This window comes from Nelusetta ayraudi, unplaced genomic scaffold, assembly GCF_046127955.1.
Source record: "Nelusetta ayraudi isolate G7.1 ecotype Tasmania unplaced genomic scaffold, CSIRO-AGI_Nayr_v1 ptg000082l, whole genome shotgun sequence".
Lineage (NCBI taxonomy): Eukaryota > Metazoa > Chordata > Actinopteri > Tetraodontiformes > Monacanthidae > Nelusetta > Nelusetta ayraudi.
Genome location: NW_027466132.1, coordinates 326,747 through 338,381, shown reverse-complemented (window position 1 = coordinate 338,381; position 11,635 = coordinate 326,747).

Genomic DNA, 11,635 nt, shown 5'->3' with positions numbered 1-11,635 from the left:
CCTGAAGCTAGGGTTAGGGTTAGGGTTAGGGTTTCGGGGTTCCTCAAGTACTAGAAGTCCCAGATTTTGCGTGGGCGCTCCTTGGGGGCTCCTGATGAAAAAGCAAGTGGCCCCATGTCTCTAGGACAAAGTTGAAGTTTCACCCCATAGACTTGCATTGAATTAGGGTTAACGATAAGCCTGAAGCTAGGGTTAGGGTTAGGGTTAGGGTTTCAGGGTTCCTCAAGTACTAGAAGTCCCAGATTTGGCGTGGGCGCTCCTTGGGGGCTCCTGATGAAAAAGCAAGTGGCCCCATGTCTCTAGGACAAAGTTGAAGTTTCACCCCATAGACTAGGGTTTCGGGGTTCCTCAAGTACTAGAAGTCCCAGATTTGGCGTGGGCGCTCTTTGGGGGCTCCTGATGAAAAAGCAAGTGGCCCCATGTCTCTAGGACAAAGTTGAAGTTTCACCCCATAGACTTGCATTGAATTAGGGTTAACGATAAGCCTGAAGCTAGGGTTAAGGTTAGGGTTAGGGTTAGGGTTTCGGGGTTCCTCAAGTACTAGAAGTCCCAGATTTGGCGTGGGCGCTCTTTGGGGGCTCCTGATGAAAAAGCAAGTGGCCCCATGTCTCTAGGACAAAGTTGAAGTTTCACCCCATAGACTTGCATTGAATTAGGGTTAACGATAAGCCTGAAGCTAGGGTTAGGGTTAGGGTTAGGGTTAGGGTTAGGGTTTCGGGGTTCCTCAAGTACTAGAAGTCCCAGATTTTGCGTGGGCGCTCCTTGGGGGCTCCTGATGAAAAAGCAAGTGGCCCCATGTCTCTAGGACAAAGTTGAAGTTTCACCCCATAGACTTGCATTGAATTAGGGTTAACGATAAGCCTGAAGCTAGGGTTAGGGTTAGGGTTTCAGGGTTCCTCAAGTACTAGAAGTCCCAGATTTGGCATGGGCGCTCCTTGGGGGCTCCTGATGAAAAAGCAAGTGGCCCCATGTCTCTAGGACAAAGTTGAAGTTTCACCCCATAGACTTGCATTGAATTAGGGTTAACAATAAGCCTGAAGCTAGGGTTAGGGTTAGGGTTAGGGTTAGGGTTTCGGGGTTCCTCAAGTACTAGAAGTCCCAGATTTTGCGTGGGCGCTCCTTGGGGGCTCCTGATGAAAAAGCAAGTGGCCCCATGTCTCTAGGACAAAGTTGAAGTTTCACCCCATAGACTTGCATTGAATTAGGGTTAACGATAAGCCTGAAGCTAGGGTTAGGGTTAGGGTTAGGGTTAGGGTTTCAGGGTTCCTCAAGTACTAGAAGTCCCAGATTTGGCATGGGCGCTCCTTGGGGGCTCCTGATGAAAAAGCAAGTGGCCCCATGTCTCTAGGACAAAGTTGAAGTTTCACCCCATAGACTTGCATTGAATTAGGGTTAACGATAAGCCTGAAGCTAGGGTTAGGGTTAGGGTTAGGGTTTCGGGGTTCCTCAAGTACTAGTAGTCCCAGATTTGGCATGGGCGCTCCTTGGGGGCTCCTGATGAAAAAGCAAGTGGCCCCATGTCTCTAGGACAAAGTTGAAGTTTCACCCCATAGACTTGCATTGAATTAGGGTTGATGATAAGCCTGAAGCTAGGGTTAGGGTTAGGGTTAGGGTTTCGGGGTTCCTCAAGTACTAGAAGTCCCAGATTTGGCGTGGGCGCTCTTTGGGGGCTCCTGATGAAAAAGCAAGTGGCCCCATGTCTCTAGGACAAAGTTGAAGTTTCACCCCATAGACTTGCATTGAATTAGGGTTAACAATAAGCCTGAAGCTAGGGTTAGGGTTAGGGTTAGGGTTAGGGTTAGGGTTTCGGGGTTCCTCAAGTACTAGAAGTCCCAGATTTTGCGTGGGCGCTCTTTGGGGGCTCCTGATGAAAAAGCAAGTGGCCCCATGTCTCTAGGACAAAGTTGAAGTTTCACCCCATAGACTTGCATTGAATTAGGGTTAACGATAAGCCTGAAGCTAGGGTTAGGGTTAGGGTTAGGGTTAGGGTTTCAGGGTTCCTCAAGTACTAGAAGTCCCAGATTTGGCATGGGCGCTCCTTGGGGGCTCCTGATGAAAAAGCAAGTGGCCCCATGTCTCTAGGACAAAGTTGAAGTTTCACCCCATAGACTTGCATTGAATTAGGGTTAACGATAAGCCTGAAGCTAGGGTTAGGGTTAGGGTTAGGGTTTCGGGGTTCCTCAAGTACTAGAAGTCCCAGATTTTGCGTGGGCGCTCTTTGGGGGCTCCTGATGAAAAAGCAAGTGGCCCCATGTCTCTAGGACAAAGTTGAAGTTTCACCCCATAGACTTGCATTGAATTAGGGTTAACGATAAGCCTGAAGCTAGGGTTAGGGTTAGGGTTAGGGTTAGGGTTTCGGGGTTCCTCAAGTACTAGAAGTCCCAGATTTGGCATGGGCGCTCCTTGGGGGCTCCTGATGAAAAAGCAAGTGGCCCCATGTCTCTAGGACAAAGTTGAAGTTTCACCCCATAGACTTGCATTGAATTAGGGTTGATGATAAGCCTGAAGCTAGGGTTAGGGTTAGGGTTAGGGTTTCGGGGTTCCTCAAGTACTAGAAGTCCCAGATTTTGCGTGGGCGCTCCTTGGGGGCTCCTGATGAAAAAGCAAGTGGCCCCATGTCTCTAGGACAAAGTTGAAGTTTCACCCCATAGACTTGCATTGAATTAGGGTTGATGATAAGCCTGAAGCTAGGGTTAGGGTTAGGGTTAGGGTTTCGGGGTTCCTCAAGTACTAGAAGTCCCAGATTTGGCATGGGCGCTCCTTGGGGGCTCCTGATGAAAAAGCAAGTGGCCCCATGTCTCTAGGACAAAGTTGAAGTTTCACCCCATAGACTTGCATTGAATTAGGGTTAACGATAAGCCTGAAGCTAGGGTTAGGGTTAGGGTTAGGGTTTCGGGGTTCCTCAAGTACTAGAAGTCCCAGATTTGGCATGGGCGCTCCTTGGGGGCTCCTGATGAAAAAGCAAGTGGCCCCATGTCTCTAGGACAAAGTTGAAGTTTCACCCCATAGACTTGCATTGAATTAGGGTTAACGATAAGCCTGAAGCTAGGGTTAGGGTTAGGGTTAGGGTTAGGGTTAGGGTTTCGGGGTTCCTCAAGTACTAGAAGTCCCAGATTTTGCGTGGGCGCTCCTTGGGGGCTCCTGATGAAAAAGCAAGTGGCCCCATGTCTCTAGGACAAAGTTGAAGTTTCACCCCATAGACTTGCATTGAATTAGGGTTAACGATAAGCCTGAAGCTAGGGTTAGGGTTAGGGTTAGGGTTAGGGTTTCGGGGTTCCTCAAGTACTAGAAGTCCCAGATTTGGCATGGGCGCTCCTTGGGGGCTCCTGATGAAAAAGCAAGTGGCCCCATGTCTCTAGGACAAAGTTGAAGTTTCACCCCATAGACTTGCATTGAATTAGGGTTAACGATAAGCCTGAAGCTAGGGTTAGGGTTAGGGTTAGGGTTAGGGTTTCGGGGTTCCTCAAGTACTAGTAGTCCCAGATTTAGCATGGGCGCTCCTTGGGGGCTCCTGATGAAAAAGCAAGTGGCCCCATGTCTCTAGGACAAAGTTGAAGTTTCACCCCATAGACTTGCATTGAATTAGGGTTGATGATAAGCCTGAAGCTAGGGTTAGGGTTAGGGTTAGGGTTTCGGGGTTCCTCAAGTACTAGAAGTCCCAGATTTGGCGTGGGCGCTCTTTGGGGGCTCCTGATGAAAAAGCAAGTGGCCCCATGTCTCTAGGACAAAGTTGAAGTTTCACCCCATAGACTTGCATTGAATTAGGGTTAACAATAAGCCTGAAGCTAGGGTTAGGGTTAGGGTTAGGGTTAGGGTTTCGGGGTTCCTCAAGTACTAGAAGTCCCAGATTTTGCGTGGGCGCTCCTTGGGGGCTCCTGATGAAAAAGCAAGTGGCCCCATGTCTCTAGGACAAAGTTGAAGTTTCACCCCATAGACTTGCATTGAATTAGGGTTGATGATAAGCCTGAAGCTAGGGTTAGGGTTAGGGTTAGGGTTTCGGGGTTCCTCAAGTACTAGAAGTCCCAGATTTGGCATGGGCGCTCCTTGGGGGCTCCTGATGAAAAAGCAAGTGGCCCCATGTCTCTAGGACAAAGTTGAAGTTTCACCCCATAGACTTGCATTGAATTAGGGTTAACGATAAGCCTGAAGCTAGGGTTAGGGTTAGGGTTAGGGTTTCGGGGTTCCTCAAGTAATAGAAGTCCCAGATTTGGCATGGGCGCTCCTTGGGGGCTCCTGATAAAAAAGCAAGTGGCCCCATGTCTCTAGGACAAAGTTGAAGTTTCACCCCATAGACTTGCATTGAATTAGGGTTAACGATAAGCCTGAAGCTAGGGTTAGGGTTAGGGTTAGGGTTAGGGTTTCGGGGTTCCTCAAGTACTAGAAGTCCCAGATTTTGCGTGGGCGCTCCTTGGGGGCTCCTGATGAAAAAGCAAGTGGCCCCATGTCTCTAGGACAAAGTTGAAGTTTCACCCCATAGACTTGCATTGAATTAGGGTTAACGATAAGCCTGAAGCTAGGGTTAGGGTTAGGGTTAGGGTTAGGGTTTCGGGGTTCCTCAAGTACTAGTAGTCCCAGATTTAGCATGGGCGCTCCTTGGGGGCTCCTGATGAAAAAGCAAGTGGCCCCATGTCTCTAGGACAAAGTTGAAGTTTCACCCCATAGACTTGCATTGAATTAGGGTTGATGATAAGCCTGAAGCTAGGGTTAGGGTTAGGGTTAGGGTTTCGGGGTTCCTCAAGTACTAGAAGTCCCAGATTTGGCGTGGGCGCTCTTTGGGGGCTCCTGATGAAAAAGCAAGTGGCCCCATGTCTCTAGGACAAAGTTGAAGTTTCACCCCATAGACTTGCATTGAATTAGGGTTAACAATAAGCCTGAAGCTAGGGTTAGGGTTAGGGTTAGGGTTAGGGTTTCGGGGTTCCTCAAGTACTAGAAGTCCCAGATTTTGCGTGGGCGCTCTTTGGGGGCTCCTGATGAAAAAGCAAGTGGCCCCATGTCTCTAGGACAAAGTTGAAGTTTCACCCCATAGACTTGCATTGAATTAGGGTTAACGATAAGCCTGAAGCTAGGGTTAGGGTTAGGGTTAGGGTTAGGGTTTCAGGGTTCCTCAAGTACTAGAAGTCCCAGATTTGGCATGGGCGCTCCTTGGGGGCTCCTGATGAAAAAGCAAGTGGCCCCATGTCTCTAGGACAAAGTTGAAGTTTCACCCCATAGACTTGCATTGAATTAGGGTTAACGATAAGCCTGAAGCTAGGGTTAGGGTTAGGGTTAGGGTTTCGGGGTTCCTCAAGTACTAGAAGTCCCAGATTTTGCGTGGGCGCTCTTTGGGGGCTCCTGATGAAAAAGCAAGTGGCCCCATGTCTCTAGGACAAAGTTGAAGTTTCACCCCATAGACTTGCATTGAATTAGGGTTAACGATAAGCCTGAAGCTAGGGTTAGGGTTAGGGTTAGGGTTAGGGTTTTGGGGTTCCTCAAGTACTAGAAGTCCCAGATTTGGCATGGGCGCTCCTTGGGGGCTCCTGATGAAAAAGCAAGTGGCCCCATGTCTCTAGGACAAAGTTGAAGTTTCACCCCATAGACTTACATTGAATTAGGGTTGATGATAAGCCTGAAGCTAGGGTTAGGGTTAGGGTTAGGGTTTCGGGGTTCCTCAAGTACTAGAAGTCCCAGATTTGGCGTGGGCGCTCTTTGGGGGCTCCTGATGAAAAAGCAAGTGGCCCCATGTCGCTAGGACAAAGTTGAAGTTTCACTCCATAGACTTGCATTGAATTAGGGTTAACAATAAGCCTGAAGCTAGGGTTAGGGTTAGGGTTAGGTTTAGGGTTTCGGGGTTCCTCAAGTACTAGAAGTCCCAGATTTGGCGTGGGCGCTCTTTGGGGGCTCCTGATGAAAAAGCAAGTGGCCCCATGTCTCTAGGACAAAGTTGAAGTTTCACCCCATAGACTTGCATTGAATTAGGGTTAACGATAAGCCTGAAGCTAGGGTTAGGGTTAGGGTTAGGGTTAGGGTTTCGGGGTTCCTCAAGTACTAGAAGTCCCAGATTTGGCATGGGCGCTCCTTGGGGGCTCCTGATGAAAAAGCAAGTGGCCCCATGTCTCTAGGACAAAGTTGAAGTTTCACCCCATAGACTTGCATTGAATTAGGGTTAACGATAAGCCTGAAGCTAGGGTTAGGGTTAGGGTTAGGGTTTCGGGGTTCCTCAAGTACTAGAAGTCCCAGATTTGGCATGGGCGCTCCTTGGGGGCTCCTGATGAAAAAGCAAGTGGCCCCATGTCTCTAGGACAAAGTTGAAGTTTCACCCCATAGACTTGCATTGAATTAGGGTTGATGATAAGCCTGAAGCTAGGGTTAGGGTTAGGGTTAGGGTTTCGGGGTTCCTCAAGTACTAGAAGTCCCAGATTTGGCATGGGCGCTCCTTGGGGGCTCCTGATGAAAAAGTAAGTGGCCCCATGTCTCTAGGACAAAGTTGAAGTTTCACCCCATAGACTTGCATTGAATTAGGGTTAACGATAAGCCTGAAGCTAGGGTTAGGGTTAGGGTTAGGGTTTCGGGGTTCCTCAAGTAATAGAAGTCCCAGATTTGGCATGGGCGCTCCTTGGGGGCTCCTGATGAAAAAGCAAGTGGCCCCATGTCTCTAGGACAAAGTTGAAGTTTCACCCCATAGACTTGCATTGAATTAGGGTTAACGATAAGCCTGAAGCTAGGGTTAGGGTTAGGGTTAGGGTTAGGGTTTCGGGGTTCCTCAAGTACTAGAAGTCCCAGATTTTGCGTGGGCGCTCCTTGGGGGCTCCTGATGAAAAAGCAAGTGGCCCCATGTCTCTAGGACAAAGTTGAAGTTTCACCCCATAGACTTGCATTGAATTAGGGTTAACGATAAGCCTGAAGCTAGGGTTAGGGTTAGGGTTAGGGTTAGGGTTTCGGGGTTCCTCAAGTACTAGTAGTGCCAGATTTGGCATGGGCGCTCCTTGGGGGCTCCTGATGAAAAAGCAAGTGGCCCCATGTCTCTAGGACAAAGTTGAAGTTTCACCCCATAGACTTGCATTGAATTAGGGTTGATGATAAGCCTGAAGCTAGGGTTAGGGTTAGGGTTAGGGTTTCGGGGTTCCTCAAGTACTAGAAGTCCCAGATTTGGCGTGGGCGCTCTTTGGGGGCTCCTGATGAAAAAGCAAGTGGCCCCATGTCTCTAGGACAAAGTTGAAGTTTCACCCCATAGACTTGCATTGAATTAGGGTTAACAATAAGCCTGAAGCTAGGGTTAGGGTTAGGGTTAGGGTTTCGGGGTTCCTCAAGTACTAGAAGTCCCAGATTTTGCGTGGGCGCTCTTTGGGGGCTCCTGATGAAAAAGCAAGTGGCCCCATGTCTCTAGGACAAAGTTGAAGTTTCACCCCATAGACTTGCATTGAATTAGGGTTAACGATAAGCCTGAAGCTAGGGTTAGGGTTAGGGTTAGGGTTAGGGTTTCAGGGTTCCTCAAGTACTAGAAGTCCCAGATTTGGCATGGGCGCTCCTTGGGGGCTCCTGATGAAAAAGCAAGTGGCCCCATGTCTCTAGGACAAAGTTGAAGTTTCACCCCATAGACTTGCATTGAATTAGGGTTAACGATAAGCCTGAAGCTAGGGTTAGGGTTAGGGTTAGGGTTTCGGGGTTCCTCAAGTACTAGAAGTCCCAGATTTTGCGTGGGCGCTCTTTGGGGGCTCCTGATGAAAAAGCAAGTGGCCCCATGTCTCTAGGACAAAGTTGAAGTTTCACCCCATAGACTTGCATTGAATTAGGGTTAACGATAAGCCTGAAGCTAGGGTTAGGGTTAGGGTTAGGGTTAGGGTTTCGGGGTTCCTCAAGTACTAGAAGTCCCAGATTTGGCATGGGCGCTCCTTGGGGGCTCCTGATGAAAAAGCAAGTGGCCCCATGTCTCTAGGACAAAGTTGAAGTTTCACCCCATAGACTTGCATTGAATTAGGGTTGATGATAAGCCTGAAGCTAGGGTTAGGGTTAGGGTTAGGGTTTCGGGGTTCCTCAAGTACTAGAAGTCCCAGATTTGGCGTGGGCGCTCTTTGGGGGCTCCTGATGAAAAAGCAAGTGGCCCCATGTCGCTAGGACAAAGTTGAAGTTTCACTCCATAGACTTGCATTGAATTAGGGTTAACAATAAGCCTGAAGCTAGGGTTAGGGTTAGGGTTAGGGTTAGGGTTTCGGGGTTCCTCAAGTACTAGAAGTCCCAGATTTGGCGTGGGCGCTCTTTGGGGGCTCCTGATGAAAAAGCAAGTGGCCCCATGTCTCTAGGACAAAGTTGAAGTTTCACCCCATAGACTTGCATTGAATTAGGGTTAACGATAAGCCTGAAGCTAGGGTTAGGGTTAGGGTTAGGGTTAGGGTTTCGGGGTTCCTCAAGTACTAGAAGTCCCAGATTTGGCATGGGCGCTCCTTGGGGGCTCCTGATGAAAAAGCAAGTGGCCCCATGTCTCTAGGACAAAGTTGAAGTTTCACCCCATAGACTTGCATTGAATTAGGGTTAACGATAAGCCTGAAGCTAGGGTTAGGGTTAGGGTTAGGGTTTCGGGGTTCCTCAAGTACTAGAAGTCCCAGATTTGGCATGGGCGCTCCTTGGGGGCTCCTGATGAAAAAGCAAGTGGCCCCATGTCTCTAGGACAAAGTTGAAGTTTCACCCCATAGACTTGCATTGAATTAGGGTTGATGATAAGCCTGAAGCTAGGGTTAGGGTTAGGGTTAGGGTTTCGGGGTTCCTCAAGTACTAGAAGTCCCAGATTTGGCGTGGGCGCTCTTTGGGGGCTCCTGATGAAAAAGCAAGTGGCCCCATGTCTCTAGGACAAAGTTGAAGTTTCACCCCATAGACTTGCATTGAATTAGGGTTAACGATAAGCCTGAAGCTAGGGTTAGGGTTAGGGTTAGGGTTAGGGTTTCGGGGTTCCTCAAGTACTAGAAGTCCCAGATTTGGCGTGGGCGCTCTTTGGGGGCTCCTGATGAAAAAGCAAGTGGCCCCATGTCTCTAGGACAAAGTTGAAGTTTCACCCCATAGACTTGCATTGAATTAGGGTTAACGATAAGCCTGAAGCTAGGGTTAGGGTTAGGGTTAGGGTTAGGGTTAGGGTTTCGGGGTTCCTCAAGTACTAGAAGTCCCAGATTTTGCGTGGGCGCTCCTTGGGGGCTCCTGATGAAAAAGCAAGTGGCCCCATGTCTCTAGGACAAAGTTGAAGTTTCACCCCATAGACTTGCATTGAATTAGGGTTAACGATAAGCCTGAAGTTAGGGTTAGGGTTAGGGTTAGGGTTAGGGTTTCAGGGTTCCTCAAGTACTAGAAGTCCCAGATTTGGCATGGGCGCTCCTTGGGGGCTCCTGATGAAAAAGCAAGTGGCCCCATGTCTCTAGGACAAAGTTGAAGTTTCACCCCATAGACTTGCATTGAATTAGGGTTAACGATAAGCCTGAAGCTAGGGTTAGGGTTAGGGTTAGGGTTAGGGTTTCGGGGTTCCTCAAGTACTAGTAGTCCCAGATTTGGCATGGGCGCTCCTTGGGGGCTCCTGATGAAAAAGCAAGTGGCCCCATGTCTCTAGGACAAAGTTGAAGTTTCACCCCATAGACTTGCATTGAATTAGGGTTGATGATAAGCCTGAAGCTAGGGTTAGGGTTAGGGTTAGGGTTTCGGGGTTCCTCAAGTACTAGAAGTCCCAGATTTGGCGTGGGCGCTCTTTGGGGGCTCCTGATGAAAAAGCAAGTGGCCCCATGTCTCTAGGACAAAGTTGAAGTTTCACCCCATAGACTTGCATTGAATTAGGGTTAACAATAAGCCTGAAGCTAGGGTTAGGGTTAGGGTTAGGGTTAGGGTTTCGGGGTTCCTCAAGTACTAGAAGTCCCAGATTTTGCGTGGGCACTCTTTGGGGGCTCCTGATGAAAAAGCAAGTGGCCCCATGTCTCTAGGACAAAGTTGAAGTTTCACCCCATAGACTTGCATTGAATTAGGGTTAACGATAAGCCTGAAGCTAGGGTTAGGGTTAGGGTTAGGGTTAGGGTTTCAGGGTTCCTCAAGTACTAGAAGTCCCAGATTTGGCATGGGCGCTCCTTGGGGGCTCCTGATGAAAAAGCAAGTGGCCCCATGTCTCTAGGACAAAGTTGAAGTTTCACCCCATAGACTTGCATTGAATTAGGGTTAACGATAAGCCTGAAGCTAGGGTTAGGGTTAGGGTTAGGGTTAGGGTTAGGGTTTCGGGGTTCCTCAAGTACTAGAAGTCCCAGATTTTGCGTGGGCGCTCCTTGGGGGCTCCTGATGAAAAAGCAAGTGGCCCCATGTCTCTAGGACAAAGTTGAAGTTTCACCCCATAGACTTGCATTGAATTAGGGTTAACGATAAGCCTGAAGTTAGGGTTAGGGTTAGGGTTAGGGTTAGGGTTTCAGGGTTCCTCAAGTACTAGAAGTCCCAGATTTGGCATGGGCGCTCCTTGGGGGCTCCTGATGAAAAAGCAAGTGGCCCCATGTCTCTAGGACAAAGTTGAAGTTTCACCCCATAGACTTGCATTGAATTAGGGTTAACGATAAGCCTGAAGCTAGGGTTAGGGTTAGGGTTAGGGTTAGGGTTTCTGGGTTCCTCAAGTACTAGTAGTCCCAGATTTGGCATGGGCGCTCCTTGGGGGCTCCTGATGAAAAAGCAAGTGGCCCCATGTCTCTAGGACAAAGTTGAAGTTTCACCCCATAGACTTGCATTGAATTAGGGTTGATGATAAGCCTGAAGCTAGGGTTAGGGTTAGGGTTAGGGTTTCGGGGTTCCTCAAGTACTAGAAGTCCCAGATTTGGCGTGGGCGCTCTTTGGGGGCTCCTGATGAAAAAGCAAGTGGCCCCATGTCTCTAGGACAAAGTTGAAGTTTCACCCCATAGACTTGCATTGAATTAGGGTTAACAATAAGCCTGAAGCTAGGGTTAGGGTTAGGGTTAGGGTTAGGGTTTCGGGGTTCCTCAAGTACTAGAAGTCCCAGATTTTGCGTGGGCACTCTTTGGGGGCTCCTGATGAAAAAGCAAGTGGCCCCATGTCTCTAGGACAAAGTTGAAGTTTCACCCCATAGACTTGCATTGAATTAGGGTTAACGATAAGCCTGAAGCTAGGGTTAGGGTTAGGGTTAGGGTTAGGGTTTCAGGGTTCCTCAAGTACTAGAAGTCCCAGATTTGGCATGGGCGCTCCTTGGGGGCTCCTGATGAAAAAGCAAGTGGCCCCATGTCTCTAGGACAAAGTTGAAGTTTCACCCCATAGACTTGCATTGAATTAGGGTTAACGATAAGCCTGAAGCTAGGGTTAGGGTTAGGGTTAGGGTTTCGGGGTTCCTCAAGTACTAGAAGTCCCAGATTTTGCGTGGGCGCTCTTTGGGGGCTCCTGATGAAAAAGCAAGTGGCCCCATGTCTCTAGGACAAAGTTGAAGTTTCACCCCATAGACTTGCATTGAATTAGGGTTAACGATAAGCCTGAAGCTAGGGTTAGGGTTAGGGTTAGGGTTAGGGTTTCGGGGTTCCTCAAGTACTAGAAGTCCCAGATTTGGCATGGGCGCTCCTTGGGGGCTCCTGATGAAAAAGCAAGTGGCCCCATGTCTCTAGGACAAAGTTGAAGTTTCACCCCATAGACTTGCATTGAATTAGGGTTA